Below are 14,960 nucleotides of genomic sequence, written 5' to 3' on the forward strand. Positions count from 1 at the left end.
TAATTTGAGAGATATTGCTCATACAAAAAAAAAATATAGAAAGTAAAACTTTTGTTTTTCTATATAACATAATATGTGACCTGTAAGAAATTGAAAATTTAGTAATTATTGTTTAAACAATAGTAATAATTGGGAAATAATGTGCAAAAATGGAGTTTATCTTTTAATTTTTTTGACCACATAAACATAACCTACAGCCTTCATATTTAGCCTCGAAAACACTTTATAATACGACTGAAATGCGTGCTCAATTTCGTTTGGATCGGTTTAACCTTTTAACGCTAACACTATTTGTTAATAGTGGAATGCTTAGTGGCTACATACTTAGCCACCCACGTTAAGGTCATTGTCCGACAATGTTAAACCTTTGGACTCTACATTTTTAGCCACATTTACTCCACGTGCTTACTTAACCACTTATTTGCTTATAAGCAATTGACGCGACTTTAGTCGATTTATATCCGTTGAAGAAAGAACAGTTGTTTTATACAGGGTGTTTCAAAAAAGGCAACCCCGTCTCTAGGGTAGGTAAAAAACTGAAAAATAATTGGGGTTTGCTTAGTAAAAAATTTTTGTAACGCCATCCGTTTTCAAGATACAGGGCGTCGAAGAAAAAAAAATTTACGCATTTTTTACGATTTTGCCGAAACTACTGGCAACATGGTAATGAAATTTTATACGAATATGCTTTGGAAGCTGATACATCCCATGAATTTGTTTTTATATCTGATTCTCATAGAGGGCGCTAGTTACACGGATCGTACTAAGTATTAGTCATTATAACTTTTTTAAGAGTTTAATTATTAATCAAAATTTCAAGTAAACTTAAACATCATTCAATTTTACACGAAAAAGGTACTCTTGGTAAAACTCGATACTGTGTACCGTTTTCGGAATATTTTGATTTGAAAATTATGAAGTAATAATTAATGCTGGTAGTAATGATAAAGTTCTAATACTTATACCTCTATTTTCTCCAAGTGTGCCATGGAAATCTGACATTTATTGATTGTTATGACGATAAATCAACAATAATTAGAGTATTGAAACCTTGATATTTGTAAAATCAAATCAAAATGTACTCAAATGTTGAATACACTGACATGTTATTAACCTTAGGCGAATGTTTAGAATGTTCTTGCAGAAAAGTTTCCTAGAAGAAACTTACCAAGTAAAAAAATATTTAGAGCCGTTGAACGACGTTGTCGAGAAACTGGGAATGTGAGACCAAATAAAATAAATTCTGGTAGACCAAGAACAACAAGAACAATTAATAAAGAAAATAATATTTTAAATTTACTTGATCAAGATCCAACAGTTAGCGTAAGGAATATACCAAGACAAACAAATACTTCTTCTTCAAGTACTTGGCGGATACTGAAAGAACAGCAATTACATCCTTATCATTACAGACAAGTCCAAGAGCTCTTGCCAGATGATCTACCGGTTAGAGTGGATTTTTGTGAAACATTGCAACAAAGGACAGCCCACAATCCAAATTTTTTAAAATGCATTCTTTTTACGGATGAGGCCACCTTTACGCGACAAGGTATGTTTAACTCCCATAATGCACACTACTGGTGTGATGAGAATCCACGATTCAAAAGGGTATCACATTACCAACACTCATTTAAAGTTAATGTTTGGGCAGCAACTTTAGGTAACAAATTAATAGGTTATCATATTCTACCTGGAAATTTAAATGGTGATATGTATCTTGATTTTTTATTCGAGATATTAGAAGATTTAACGCTAAACGAGCGAAGATCTTTATTTTTTATGCACGATGGAGCTCCACCACACTTTGATAGAAGGTGACGTAATTGGTTGAGTAATCATTTTCAGAATCGATGGATTGGTAGAGGTGCAGAAGCTCCGATTCATTGGCCTCCTCGGTCATGCGATTTTAACCCGCAGTTTGGTTAAGGAAAAAGTATATGCTACAGAGGTAAATTCACGCCAAGAATTGGAAGAAAGAATTCAACGTCAATTTAATGACATCATAGCTGATCCCCTACCGTTTAGAAGGTTAATGGAATCTTTAGAAAAAAGAACTCAAATTTTTGCCATGACTTCAGCTGTAAGGATCGATCGTGTAAGTTAAAAATGTACTCGTATATACTGAATAAGGAAACGCAAAAGTCGCCAATACTTCTGTAATGGGTCGGGAAGAGATTTGAAGCACTAATTTAAACACTCCGAGAATTTGACTATTATTTATTTATTATTTCCACTTACATCGATTTTGAAGAGGAAGTGTGATAAAACGCGTTGACTGGTTAACTGATTTTCAAGAACTGAACTTTTTATCTATTTTCTATCTATGTGTATTTATATTTCTATTATTTTAATGAGGAAAGTTCAGTAAGCGTCCAAAAGTTATTTACTTTTCTTATTGAAGTTTAAACAAGACGTTAGTTGCAGTTAAATAAAAATATTTTGACTGTAATTTTCTAATGAAATCTAAAATGTTTAAATTCCCTTGACAAAGGAAATTTGTTATTGTTTATTCTTTAATATTCTCTTCTTCTACGGCACTACAGCCCAAAATGAGCCTTGGCCTCCTTTATTTTTTGCCTCCACCCTTGTCTGTCTGTGGCTGCTCTTCTCCATACACGGACTCCTAAAAGTGCTTGTGCGTCGCTGCTTACTGTATCTTCCCAGCGCTTTCTTGGCTTTTCAACTGGTCTCTTTCCCTGCATTCTGGCGTTCAGTGCTCGTTTTGGTAGCCTATCCTCTCCCATTCGTATCACATGTCCGGCCCATTGCAATCTTTGTATTCTAATGAAGTCTGACAGGGGTGTTTCCTTATACAGTTGATAGAGCTCGTTGTTATATCGAATTCTGAAGATTCCGTTTTCCCTCACAGGTCCTAGTATTCTCTCTTTAATATTAGTAGTGTTTAATTTAAATGATAATAGGAAAAGTTGCATTATTATTTCTGTGCTGAGTAGTTAAATAAAGACATTGGCGTAACCGAAATAGGGTCGTTTCATTACACTTCAAAGCACTAAATAAGGGCTTGAAAAGCTTTTTAAGTAATTATTTTTTTTTGTACATAAAAATTTAATTGGCCAACAATAGAATCCCTTTTTGGAAAAAAAGATCTGGCCCTGTAAAATTTAAGAGTAAACAATTAAATGGATCTTTAAAAGGAATTGACCGATAGGATCTTAGGGAGTCTCATTCAATTTGTAATTAAAAGATCTACAATATAATGCGCATTTCATAAAAAAAGAATTTTTACAAAAGTTATTCCAAATTTGAAAATGGCGAGACATTCGTATTTTTGAGCTTTCAATCGTTAATTTTGCATAAAATATTGGGTCAAAATTAATGTAGTACTGCTCAAATGAAAGTTTTTATGTACTTTGTGCTCATTTTAAGATATTTGATACAATAAAAATTAAAAAAATCAGAAAACACCGTTTTTGCACCTTAAAAGTGACAAAAAATAATAACCATTGCATACACTTATATACAGTGTGTCAATTGTAAAACTTACAATGGGCTATAACTCATGAACAAAAGCTGATATCGAAAAATGCTTGAAACCGTTTCTAGGATAGTAAGAGGGTACTAAAATGACATGAAAGAGAACCTCCATCAACCCCCCAGGCCGCACACACTACAACCAAAAAAGTTTAAATTGCAAACCCTTACTTGTGATATATCATTGAAAAAACTGTAAAAAAAAACTATCAAATGGTATAAATAATAATTATATACAATGTGAAGCAATAATTGTGAAACTTTGACTCAAATGGAAAATTAAATGAGGTTTTTGTTGATTCTGTTGATGATCCTGTATAATTATTGTTTAATAATTATACAGGGTGTTAATATCAGCCGGCTTACTATGACTTTTGTATTTGTAATGCTATCTCCCGGACTATTATTTTTAATGATAAGTGCCCGTCAGAATTTTGTTTTTGTTAAATAAAAACTTAATTTGTCGTTTTTGCAAAACAAGTTGAAAACATCTGTTTTTTGGGTTCTGTCAAATTCAATAATTTTTCGTTTATTTGAGATTTTTAAACGTCATTAGTTTTCATCATTTGTACGAACGGTACTGTCATTCAGCTGTAGTTGTCACAATGGTTTAAAGTATACCCGAACCCTTGGAGATCATTTTCATATTTGCCTCCCAGAACCACAGAAAGGTATCCGGACAAAAATGTAAGTCACGTGTTCGTCTGCGATTTAGTCGAAAAGTTTAGAGAAACGGGATCAGTGCTAGGAAGAACTAGGCGATGATGATCCAGACCGACGAATTGAGTTTTGTTAACTCATGACTGAAAGAATTGGCGTTAAACCGAAAATGTTAAAAAATATTTGTTTCACTGATGGATGTACTTTTATGCTGAACAGTAATGTAAATAAACAAAACTGTCAGAGTGATGCGAACCCGCATCGATTCAGAGAAGGTCACACTCATCCTGAAAAACTAAATGTTTAGGCAGGAATATTAGGCGATGCTATAATTGGCCCCTTGTTCATACCAGGCAATTTACATTTATCGTGGCGAAATTTATCTCGATATGCTGGAAAACACCATCAAACCTTTAATTGTGCATGAATTAGAGAACCAAAGGGATTGTTACGTAAAAATATAAGTCATATTTTTAACCTGTAAACATGTTTTTATTCACATGTTTATGTTTTAGATTTTACGAGAGGCTTCTATTTACCTGAACGGACCTTCCAGAAAACGGTCGAACCGATGACCCGGATTGACCTTCTAGTATAATCAGGCTGAATTCTCGACCGGCTGTGTTTTGATATATAATAACGGAGCTTTCATGGAAGGGACAGTTAATTCTGAAGACGCGCTCGCGAATTTAATTGTTACGTTCAGATATATATAAATTATTGTCAGATAAGTTAATATAAATAAAAAATAAATTAAATTCGTAAGTGTTATAAATATTGAACCTTTTAATAAATTCACAACAGGATGATCAAGGCAACCTAGCTCTAGACGAAGATTTGCTGCACTTCCAACAATATGGAGCACCTTCTTACTATGCAGCACTAATTAGGCACTGGTTGGATACTAATTATCCGAACAAATGGATTGGAAGGAGAGGTCCTATTAAGTGACCACCGAGGTCACCAGACTTACCGCCACCTGACTTTTTTCTATGGGGTTACCTCAAGTCAGTTGTTTATAAATTGTAAAGTGTAATATTGTTTAAAAAACAACGAAACTCACTTTGAACATTTACTTAATTGACACTTTTAACAAATTTGTAGTTCAAGTTCAATAAAATCTTCATTAAATTTTCCATTTAAGCCAAAGTTTCACAATTATTGCTTCACCCTGTATAATTATTATTTATACCATTATATAGCATTTTTTTATAGTCTTTTTAATGATGTATCACAAGTAGCGGTTTGCAATTTAAACTTTTTTGGTTGTGGTGGGGGCCTAGGGGGTTGATGGGGACGAGTTCTCCTTCATTTTAGTTCCCTCTTACTATCCTAGATATAGTTTCAAGCATTTTTCGATATCAGGTTTGGTTCGTGAGATATAGCCCATTGTAAGTTTTAAAATTGACACACTGTATATACTCCATATACTATACTATATACTTCAGGCATTGCCTTTCATAACGCTGGGCTGGTTTCAAAAATTCACTAATTAATGATTAAATCATTCATTTTGTGTCTTCAGCTTTGATTAATATGAAAAGATTTCATGATAGATATACAAAAAAATTCTTGGTGGTCAAGCGAACATCATTTGTATGAAATAAAAAATTAATCATACCAGAATCCTGGTTTAGTGTTACACGTTACATCTAAGCGAGTTGTTGACCTAGACATAATCGTAAAAGTTGCTAAATGCATGGTACGATTTCCATAGAAAATCCACTTCTGTTCATTCTATTTTTTCGTAGAATATAATAACAGCTTTATTTTATGAAAATTCATTATAACAATAACTAGATACCTATCTGCCTACATAGTTTTCAAGGTTTACTTATCAGATAATTGTTAACATAATGTAATGTATTGTTGACAACATTAAGTAGATAAGTACTTGTTTGTCCTAAATTGTATTTTTTTTTGTTATTAATAGTATAAAGAATACCTTATAATCCTTATTTCTTCTAAACTGTCTTCGACAAACAGAGTACTAACGGAGGACATCTTATATTGAACTCATCCAATGGGTTTAGATTTTTTTAACACTTGTTAGAAATACTATGTACGTATTTTATAGAGAGATCTGCAGCCAAGATACCCTTCTTCTAAATTAACGTATTTCCCTACCTTTACTTGTATATTTTTCCCACAGTACCTATTCATTGTGAATATTGGTGACCATCATAAAAAATTGTATCTTTTTACCGGCTAAACACATAGTCCCACCGGCAATAATCTTTTCGCAATAGAGACGGAGTAATAAATCAAAATTTTAAGGAAATTTACAGCACGGGCGGCTTAACAAAATACGTATTTTAATAGAATGTGCCGCTTAAAATGCTGTGAATTTAAGACTTCCACCTTTGCCTACTGGTGTTGAGGATATAAAACAATAGCTGACCCTTATTAACAACAGCCAATTCTTAATTTTTTTAAATTAATTTTTAAGACTGATTTATCCAATTTAAGTATAATTTTAATGCAATAAGTATAATAGTCACTTTTATAGATTGACAACAAACAACTGAAAAAACATATAAAGTAGATACCGAAATAATACCCTCAAAATGATAATGTAGGGACCCACACCTAAGACTGCCTACTTTAGAACTACGAGGCTATTGCAAAAACACTATAAATAGGTGAGTCTAACGATTTTTTTTTTGGTTTTTTTTATTTCGAAAATATATGTCTCGACAGCTAATGGTCATTGACACAGGTACAATTTACATTCTTGTTTACATGGTCAATACTTTACATTGAGTACAAATTAGTTATAATACATTTTGTTTTAAATTGAATTGTATAACTTTGTGTTTTTTAAAAAGTTTAATACATTTTCATAGTTGCTGCTGTTTGAGATAAGTATGTCTTTTAGGTTGTTACCAACATTGTATTTTCTTCTGGCTGCTAGTTAGTGTTGACAGTCTAGAAGTACATGTGTTACGGAAGTTGTGGTGTTGCAGTAATGGCAAAAAATCTGATTACTGGAATTCATTAGGTGTCCGCGTGTAAGGCGTGTGTGCCCTATTCTCAATCTTCGAATGATAGATTTGTCCTTTCTCTTCATTGGTGGGAGCTGGTGGTAGAAAATGGTAGAAAAGACGATTACATATACTCTGGTTTTCTTGAACTATTGGGTAGATAGAATGTACGTTTCTTCTGGACTGCATGGAGGAAAGAGAGTCCGTACAGATTGCTATAGTTTTATCATCGTTGAGTGGAGTTTCCACCGCCCGTGAAGCTTTAATTTGGTCTACTACTTGGAGAAAATTTCCATTCAGAGTAATGGTTGGAGATTGCGTGTTTTATCTTCTGGTAAAATGAATAACTCTGGATTTGGATGAGGAGAAGTTAAGGCCGGATTGACTGGCCCAGTTGTTTATTTTACTTAGCGTGTTTTGTAGTAAAGTATTTGTGCTGGATGTGAACTTTCCATGACAGAATATGTCGTCAGCATATGTTACGTATTGTAAAGGGTCGTGTATAAATAAACTAAAATCGTTAATACTAAGGAAAAATAGTGTGCTCCTTAAGACAGACCCTTGTAGGACACCGTTTGTGGTTGTGTGTTGTGAGGAAGTTTTGATATTAGTAATTACTTTAAAAAATCGCTCTGTGAGAATTTTTTTTATAAACGAGTATATATTACCGGATAGCTTGTTTTGGTTTAGTTTGTTTAGTATCACAGAAATCGGTATAGAGTCAAAAGCACTTTCGATGTCAAGGGAGATTGCAATGACTTCATTTTTGTTAGATAGTGCAGTCGCAATTGCAATTGCAAAAGTCGCAATTGATTGCAGAAGTACAAGATTGTCCATGGTGCATCGATTTGGTCTGAAGCCTGATTGAAATTGGTCGAGGATTTTATTTTGTTCAAGGTACCAAAGTAATCTTTTATTAACCATTTTTTCTAGAAGTTTACATAATGTACAGGTGAGAGAGATTGGCCTGTATGAGTTTAGAGTGTCTAGGAATTGATCGTCTTATTTGATAGGAATCGTTAGGGATTGTTTCCATAGTGATGGGAATTTTTGGGAAGGCCAAATGTTGAACAGTTAGAGTATTTTCTCGTGTGTATTTTGGTGAAGGTTTCTTAAAAAGACAGGTGGAATAGCGTCAGGGCCTGCAGCTGAGCTTTTTGTTGAAAAAATGGCATCGTTTAGTTCTTGGAAACTGGAAGGAATATTAATGGGATGATTAGTGTTGCAAGTTTTTTGAGTAGCATCAATTTCGTTATGTGGATTAGTAGGATTATTTGATTTTTTGAGAAACTGTTGGGAAAGCATATCACTGATTTGTTGGTCATCTGTAATTATTTTGTCCTGAATGGTGAGAGCTGGAATTTTGTATGATGTGCAATGTCCTTTCATTCTCTTTATTTTTGACCATACTTGAGTTGGTGGGGTATCTTTGGTAATAGAGCTGGTGCAATGATTTCATGAATTTTGTTTACTGTTTTTTATTATGCGTTTTGTTTTTGCTTTGTGCTCTGAGATTTTCGGAATCTGTTTAAAGCTCTTTTGCTTTCTGGAATTGCTGTTTTGCATGAGTCATTCCACTAGAGAGCGTGTTTTTTTATTGGGTTAATTTTGTATTTGCCGATACACTTCTCTGCGGAGGAGAACTATGCAATGGTTTAGTTGTTTTATGTCTTCGTCTATGTTATTTTGATATTTGAGTACATCTGTGCGTCGTTTTACAGTTAGTTTGAAGAGTTACCAATTAGCATCCGAGATTTTCCATCTCGTTTTTGTATATTCCGATTTGACTGCATTGTTAGTAATGATAATGGGAAAATGATTGCTATAGATTGCTGTCTAGAGTATGTCAAGTTAGTAACGGGTGTATTTTGGGTTCACATAAGCTTAAGTCTATTGATGAAAAGCTTCCTGACTGAATATTAAAGTATGTACTATTTCCTGTATTTAATAGTAGTAGTATAAGTTATTATCAGTATTGTTAATGACATTTTCGATTATTTTACCTCTACCATATGTATTTTTGAAGCCCCACATAGTGTTGTGTGCATTAAAATCTCCAACCATAATAAATGGGTCAGAAATTTGAGATATTAGGTTTTCTAATTCAGTGCTTGTCAATGTATAATTAGAAGTAATATATAAGCTACATATTGTGATTTGTTCTGGACACCATGCTGTTACAGCAACAGCTTCTAATGCAGTGTTTAGGTTTACGGTGAAAAATTTCAGTTGATACGAAAATTGATGTTCCTCCGCTAGCGCGTCGGTATGTAGTTCTGATATGGTGATAACTACCAAAGTTTTTTAGGTGAGGGTTGTGTGTATCTGAAAAGTTTGTTTCTTGTAAACAAATAAAGTCAGGATTGGTTTCGGAAATAAGTTGTTAAATAAATTTAAAATAAGTCTGAAAAGATACCTTTTGAGATTTGCTTTTTGCTCTATTAGTGAATACTTTGATCACTTTAAGCCAGCAACAGGAACATGGATGTACTCACTATGTTGGTATATGTCTTATTTTGAATATTTTATGTTTAATTTTATGTTATGCGCATTAACGTTTTTTCATCTCCTATTGTATTTTGTGTATGTTATATACAGTAGACTCCCTCTATAACGAGAACTGAAATGACAGACTAATTACCTCGTTATAAGCCGATCTCGTTATATCAGACAATCATAATACTGTGCATACATATGAATCTGTAGTTTTCTAAACCATTAACTTCCTATAGTGAAGCCATTCGGAGCAATATAAGATGCTAATAAATATTGTTTGAATGGCGTTTTTGAAAAAAAGTTATTTACTTTTATTGTCAATGAAATATATTAAAACATAAAAGATTTGTTTACTTTTATTATCAATGATATACGTTAAAACAAAAAAGCTGTACTTATATTTTTTTCCAACTACATAATGTATAAATCGTATTTTCAAGGATAACATAAACTATTGCTTCTGCAATTTTAAGAACTCTGTTATTTTTAACTGCTTTAAATGGTCCAGTATAATTCTATCATATATTTTCTAAAGATGTGAAACAGTTGTATTTATTCATTGTAAAGAAGTTTATTGCGGGCTGCAGTTAAGTTTATTGAGGGGCTGTTTGAAAAGGTATTTATTTATAGCCACGACCGGACTAAAAACGTAAGAAACACGTTTTTGGATCTTATTTTCTCTCGTTATAACCAAATTTGCCTCGCTATAGACGGTTACAGTTCAATAGAAATTTCACGGGACATCTAATGTATCTCGTTATAAGCAAAACCTCGTAATAACCGTGTTCGTTATAGAGGGAGTATACTGTATTATATTTTTTACTTATATATATAATTGACTTGCTTCAAACAAATATAAAATTTGTAAACGTAGTTATATAAATCTTGAATCTTGGTGTGAATTTTAATGCTTCTGCGTATGGATCGTTACTACCGTAAAAGTTTTCAAGAAGAGCAATTATGTTATTTGCTCGGATTATGAATATTTGTGGAGTTTCTTTATAAAGTTCGTGTATGATTATTTTTGCCATTTCGGATAGGGTTGAGTCACAATTTGACCGTTTAAGTTTTTTCTTGCTTTGTGGTTTGGAAAACCCGGCATGAATATTAGTTTCTTCATTATGAGGAGATTCTTTAGTTATGCTAGTTCTGTCGCTAGGAGAAGAAAGTTGTGAGTGTGTGCGTTTATAGTGTGTTTGTGTATCTGTCATATGTTGACTTGGTTGTTCTAATGAGGAGTTGTTATTTGAGGATGTAAGTGGTATATTATTGACTGGAGGAGATATCTCTGTTGGTGTGAAAGGTACAGTGTTGGTTTCTGGCCTTTTTTCAGTAGACGTGGATTCTGCTCTTAAAGGAGATAAAACAATTGTCTGATCAGAAGAGGTACTTTCTGGTAGATTTGTGCAATTTGAAGCGATATGCGCTGATCTTTTACAGACGAAACATTCCATTTTGTCAGTAGAAAGAAAGATGCGGTTTTCATTATCTTCGAAAGAGAGCACAAGAGAGGTTTGAAGCTCAAAAGTTTTGGAGGGCGGAAACACATAAACTTGTCTCCTAAAGCTACGTATATGTAAGAATTCCTCCCCCGGAATGCCTGCTTTAAGAAATGATAGTGGGGAAGCAATTTTTAGACCTAGGCTTTTTACAGAGGTTTCGATAATTTCATATGGAATGCACGGAGAGACATTGGATATTAAGATTCTCTTTGTATGAGAAACGAGTTTACGTATGTTTAAAGTTAGGGAGCCAATTTGTATGGTAGGATGAGATTTTACAAGTTCATATACTATGTTTTTATTAGATAAATATATACAGACCCCATTGTTGGAGATCCTGGAGGCGAAGCAGATGTTTGGATTCGATAATATCACCAATTGCTTTTACATAATCAAATAATTTGAGGCTGTCTTCGGCATGGAGTATGATTGCTTGTTATTTCTTTGGGTAGGTTGGTTTCGGTGTTGTTTTTGCTGCTATTACATATGACATTGAAGAAGTGTTGTTGTTTGATGTATCTTGTTTGTTGCGGATTGTTGAATCTTGTGACATTGTTGTGGAAAGAACAGTTGGTTTGATCGTATTTCCTGTGCTGCTCTTGTATACATAAGCTGCACGTCAATTGTTAATATTAACTGATAATTTAATTTTTTGATGAACTCAATGCCTGGCCTATAGGGCCGACAAATTATTTGTATTAATTGTTTTTATACAATACAGTTTTAAATTATTTTCTGATAAAAATGTATTATTTGTTCTTATGTACAAAAACCACAGCGGGCATACTACACCAGTTTTTAAATGATATATTCGATGCTGAACGCTTACGATGTTAACTCGTCGGCGGCTAGTCTACAAAATCTCCGATTATATTTTTAAATGGCTATAAAAGTTGTATTTGTTTACTTTATTGAAATTCTGTAAAAATAGAAAATAGGTGTTGGCTTTTTCCAAAAAATGCGCAAATTTCCAAAATATTTTGACATCTCTTTTTCGCCTACTTCCATTTCTACGCGCTTGAATTTTTTTCCCACAACTTTGATACAAAATTTAATTTTGAATAATTTAACTTCTATCCATTGCTGTTGTAGATTTCGTAGATTTTGATACTTTCCGGGATATCCAAGATAAATTAACTGAAAAATAGGGATCTGTAACATCAATCTTTCGTTCTAAATTTATTCCTATATTTTCCATAAATTTTTATCAGAAGCATACTCAAATTTGGAGTCATTTCTATTAAATTCTAACGTCCGACTCACTAAAACCGACTTAAGCTATTTTTGGACAGCTCCCGACTGGGCTCTATAAAGCTTACATGAATGTCAATATAAAGGTTTAAAGCATGCTTCTCTTGTGCCCTAAATTACGAAATTACAAACTGAATGGTTTCTGTAGATTTCTCCTTTGATAATTCTTTGTATAATTCTTTGTATCAGCTTCCAAAACATATTCGCATAAAATTTCATTACAATGTTGCCAGTAGTTTCGGCAAAATCGTAAAAAATGCGTAAAATTTTTTTTTTCTTTAACGCCCTGTATCTTGAAAACGGATGGCGTTACAAACATTTTTTACTAAGCAAAACCCCAATTATTTTTCAGTTTTTTACCTACCCTAGAGACGGGGTTACCTTTTTTTGAGACACCCTGTATAAGCTAACAAATATATATTTTAGCACCTAAACACATGCATATTTCATGCAAATAATTGAAAGTTTATTTATTTAATAATGTCTTTAATGTAATACTATGTAATTAGTTAATTACTAATAATACACATTCAATCAGCAACACAAAACAAAATTTAATTAGTCTAACAAAACTAATTAATAATAAAAAATGTTTATTCTGTTGGTAACTAAATATTGGGACATAGAACAAATTTTTATTAAAATGGAGTAGCATCGCTCTCTATGACCACTCTTAGTCTACAAGACCAATGGAGATTTTTAATGATCATTTAACCCAGCATCAATTACATATAAAACAATACTACAATATGTAGTACTTATTGTTTTACAACAATAACAATTTTACAACAACAATATTAACATCAACTTTAAAAACTATACCGCAAATTTTTAGCGGTACATGTGAGTCACGGATAAGATAAACTTCTCACTCAAGGGGTTTTTGGTCGGAATAGAAAGTTTTTTGGTCAAACATTTTTGTACGGCATTTATAACTTAGGTTATTAATACAAAAATAATGACCTGCGCCCTAATGCCGTACAAAAATATTGGTATAAGGAGCAGGGAAAATTTTTTATTTTAGGAAAAATATTTCCCCATTTTTGAAGTCCTGGAATCTTCTTGAAGTTTAAACAATTTGTTGATTTTATAATAATGATTATTACAATAAATAATAAAGAACAGATAATTTTATGTACAGGGTGTCCCAAGTTGGTATGTTTTGCAGGGTATACAGAAAACTAGAGTAGATAGAAAAAAAGTAGTTAAGATGTTATTGTAACGTCTAAATCTTATTAAGACCAGAGCGTTAAGCAACATCACAGTGCTGGAAGAAACGAGGGGAGAAATTCTTCGAATATCCCTAAGGCTATTCAAGAGAAAAACGCCCACCGTCCCATCCATCAGAATGGTGCTCTGCCCGACTGTTTAGCCCTGGGTCCAATCCCTGTTCATTCTCTCCCCACACCAATCCCAGTAAGGTACAGGAAATAAAAAAACTTACGAAGTCATAGTAAAGGTATATATATTTATTAAATAAAAATAAACAGAATTCAAATTATTATGAATGTGAAACAAAAATAAATTTTTAAACTGAGACTGCCGGTTGCCGGTATAAAATATTTAAAGTATAAAAAAGTACTCAGCTTTAGTTCGTTCTGAAGGAGTCGTTCAGTTCTCCAGGAAGGGTTCCGATCTTTGTGGAAGTTAGCCGCTGTCGGTGGTTGTTGGTTTAGATTATAGCAATCATTTTTGTCCCCAGGTTGGTAAATGGGTTTCAAATTATGTTCTGATGCATCATTCGATTTAAGGTAGTATGGGTGGTTGCTGATTGTTTGTTCCAAGGTAGTGTGGTTGGCTGTTGTTTGCTTCCCAAGGTAGTGTGATTGGCTATTGCTTGCTCCCCACGGTAGTGGCCGTCTATACGGCTAAGACACTAACCAATTTGTGTGACTAAAGTTTCGTTGTAGAATGATTGTAGTGATATGATTGAAAAAAGCTATTAAAAAATTATATCGGCTTATATAGGATGGAACGGCTACTAAAAATATTTATAATTTAGTGAGGTCGCTTTGGAATAATATAGTACGGGGGACAAGTACCAAGCGGAGCTCGGTGTCACGTTCAATTGGTTGATCAAAACGTTACATTATGACTTCTTTCATCGTTAGTGTAATGATTACCCAATTAAATCATCAATAGCTCCCCCTATTACCGAGATTTAGGGCGATTATTGAAAAATATCAAAAACGAGAGCGTTAAATATCTTCTTTATTTACAAAAAATTTTAAAAATTTTATTAAAACTTTTCATAGATACACTATAAAAGATTTCAGTGGCGTACGAGAATTTTTTGGGGAGACTCACTAAGGCTAATACCAACTTGTTTTTTTTTATATGGGACACCCTATATATTTTGAAATTTTTCGTTTACATTTTTAATTCTCTTTCACCTGATATGACATATTTTATCATCGAGCAAAAAAACAGAAAAGGGAATGTAAAGGTAGTGGGGGCAAAAATATTGTTAGACGGGAAGTGCTGTTTTAAGAGGCCACATTAAACAAGGAAAGAGAGTCACTTTCCTTGTTTACGAAATCAAATTTAGTTGGGGTATGTTATTGTTTGTCCCAAC

The 14,960-nt window shown here is 33.1% G+C and overlaps 1 protein-coding gene and 1 long non-coding RNA gene across 2 annotated transcripts in view; one reads left to right on the forward strand and one right to left on the reverse strand.

The window, feature by feature from the left end:
• Nucleotides 1-14,960, reverse strand: part of LOC140445095 (calcium release-activated calcium channel protein 1-like) — a 145,824-nt gene that overhangs the window by 115,716 nt on the left and 15,148 nt on the right. The window lies entirely within an intron of this gene.
• LOC140445098 (uncharacterized) overlaps nucleotides 1-14,960 on the forward strand; it is a 33,317-nt gene that overhangs the window by 5,837 nt on the left and 12,520 nt on the right. The window contains exon 2 of the long non-coding RNA XR_011951367.1: nucleotides 6,662-6,794. This is a non-coding gene — a long non-coding RNA (uncharacterized lncRNA). The remainder of the gene's footprint in view (nucleotides 1-6,661; nucleotides 6,795-14,960) is intronic.

The sequence above is a fragment of the Diabrotica undecimpunctata genome, chromosome 7 (assembly GCF_040954645.1).
Source record: "Diabrotica undecimpunctata isolate CICGRU chromosome 7, icDiaUnde3, whole genome shotgun sequence".
NCBI lineage: Eukaryota > Metazoa > Arthropoda > Insecta > Coleoptera > Chrysomelidae > Diabrotica > Diabrotica undecimpunctata.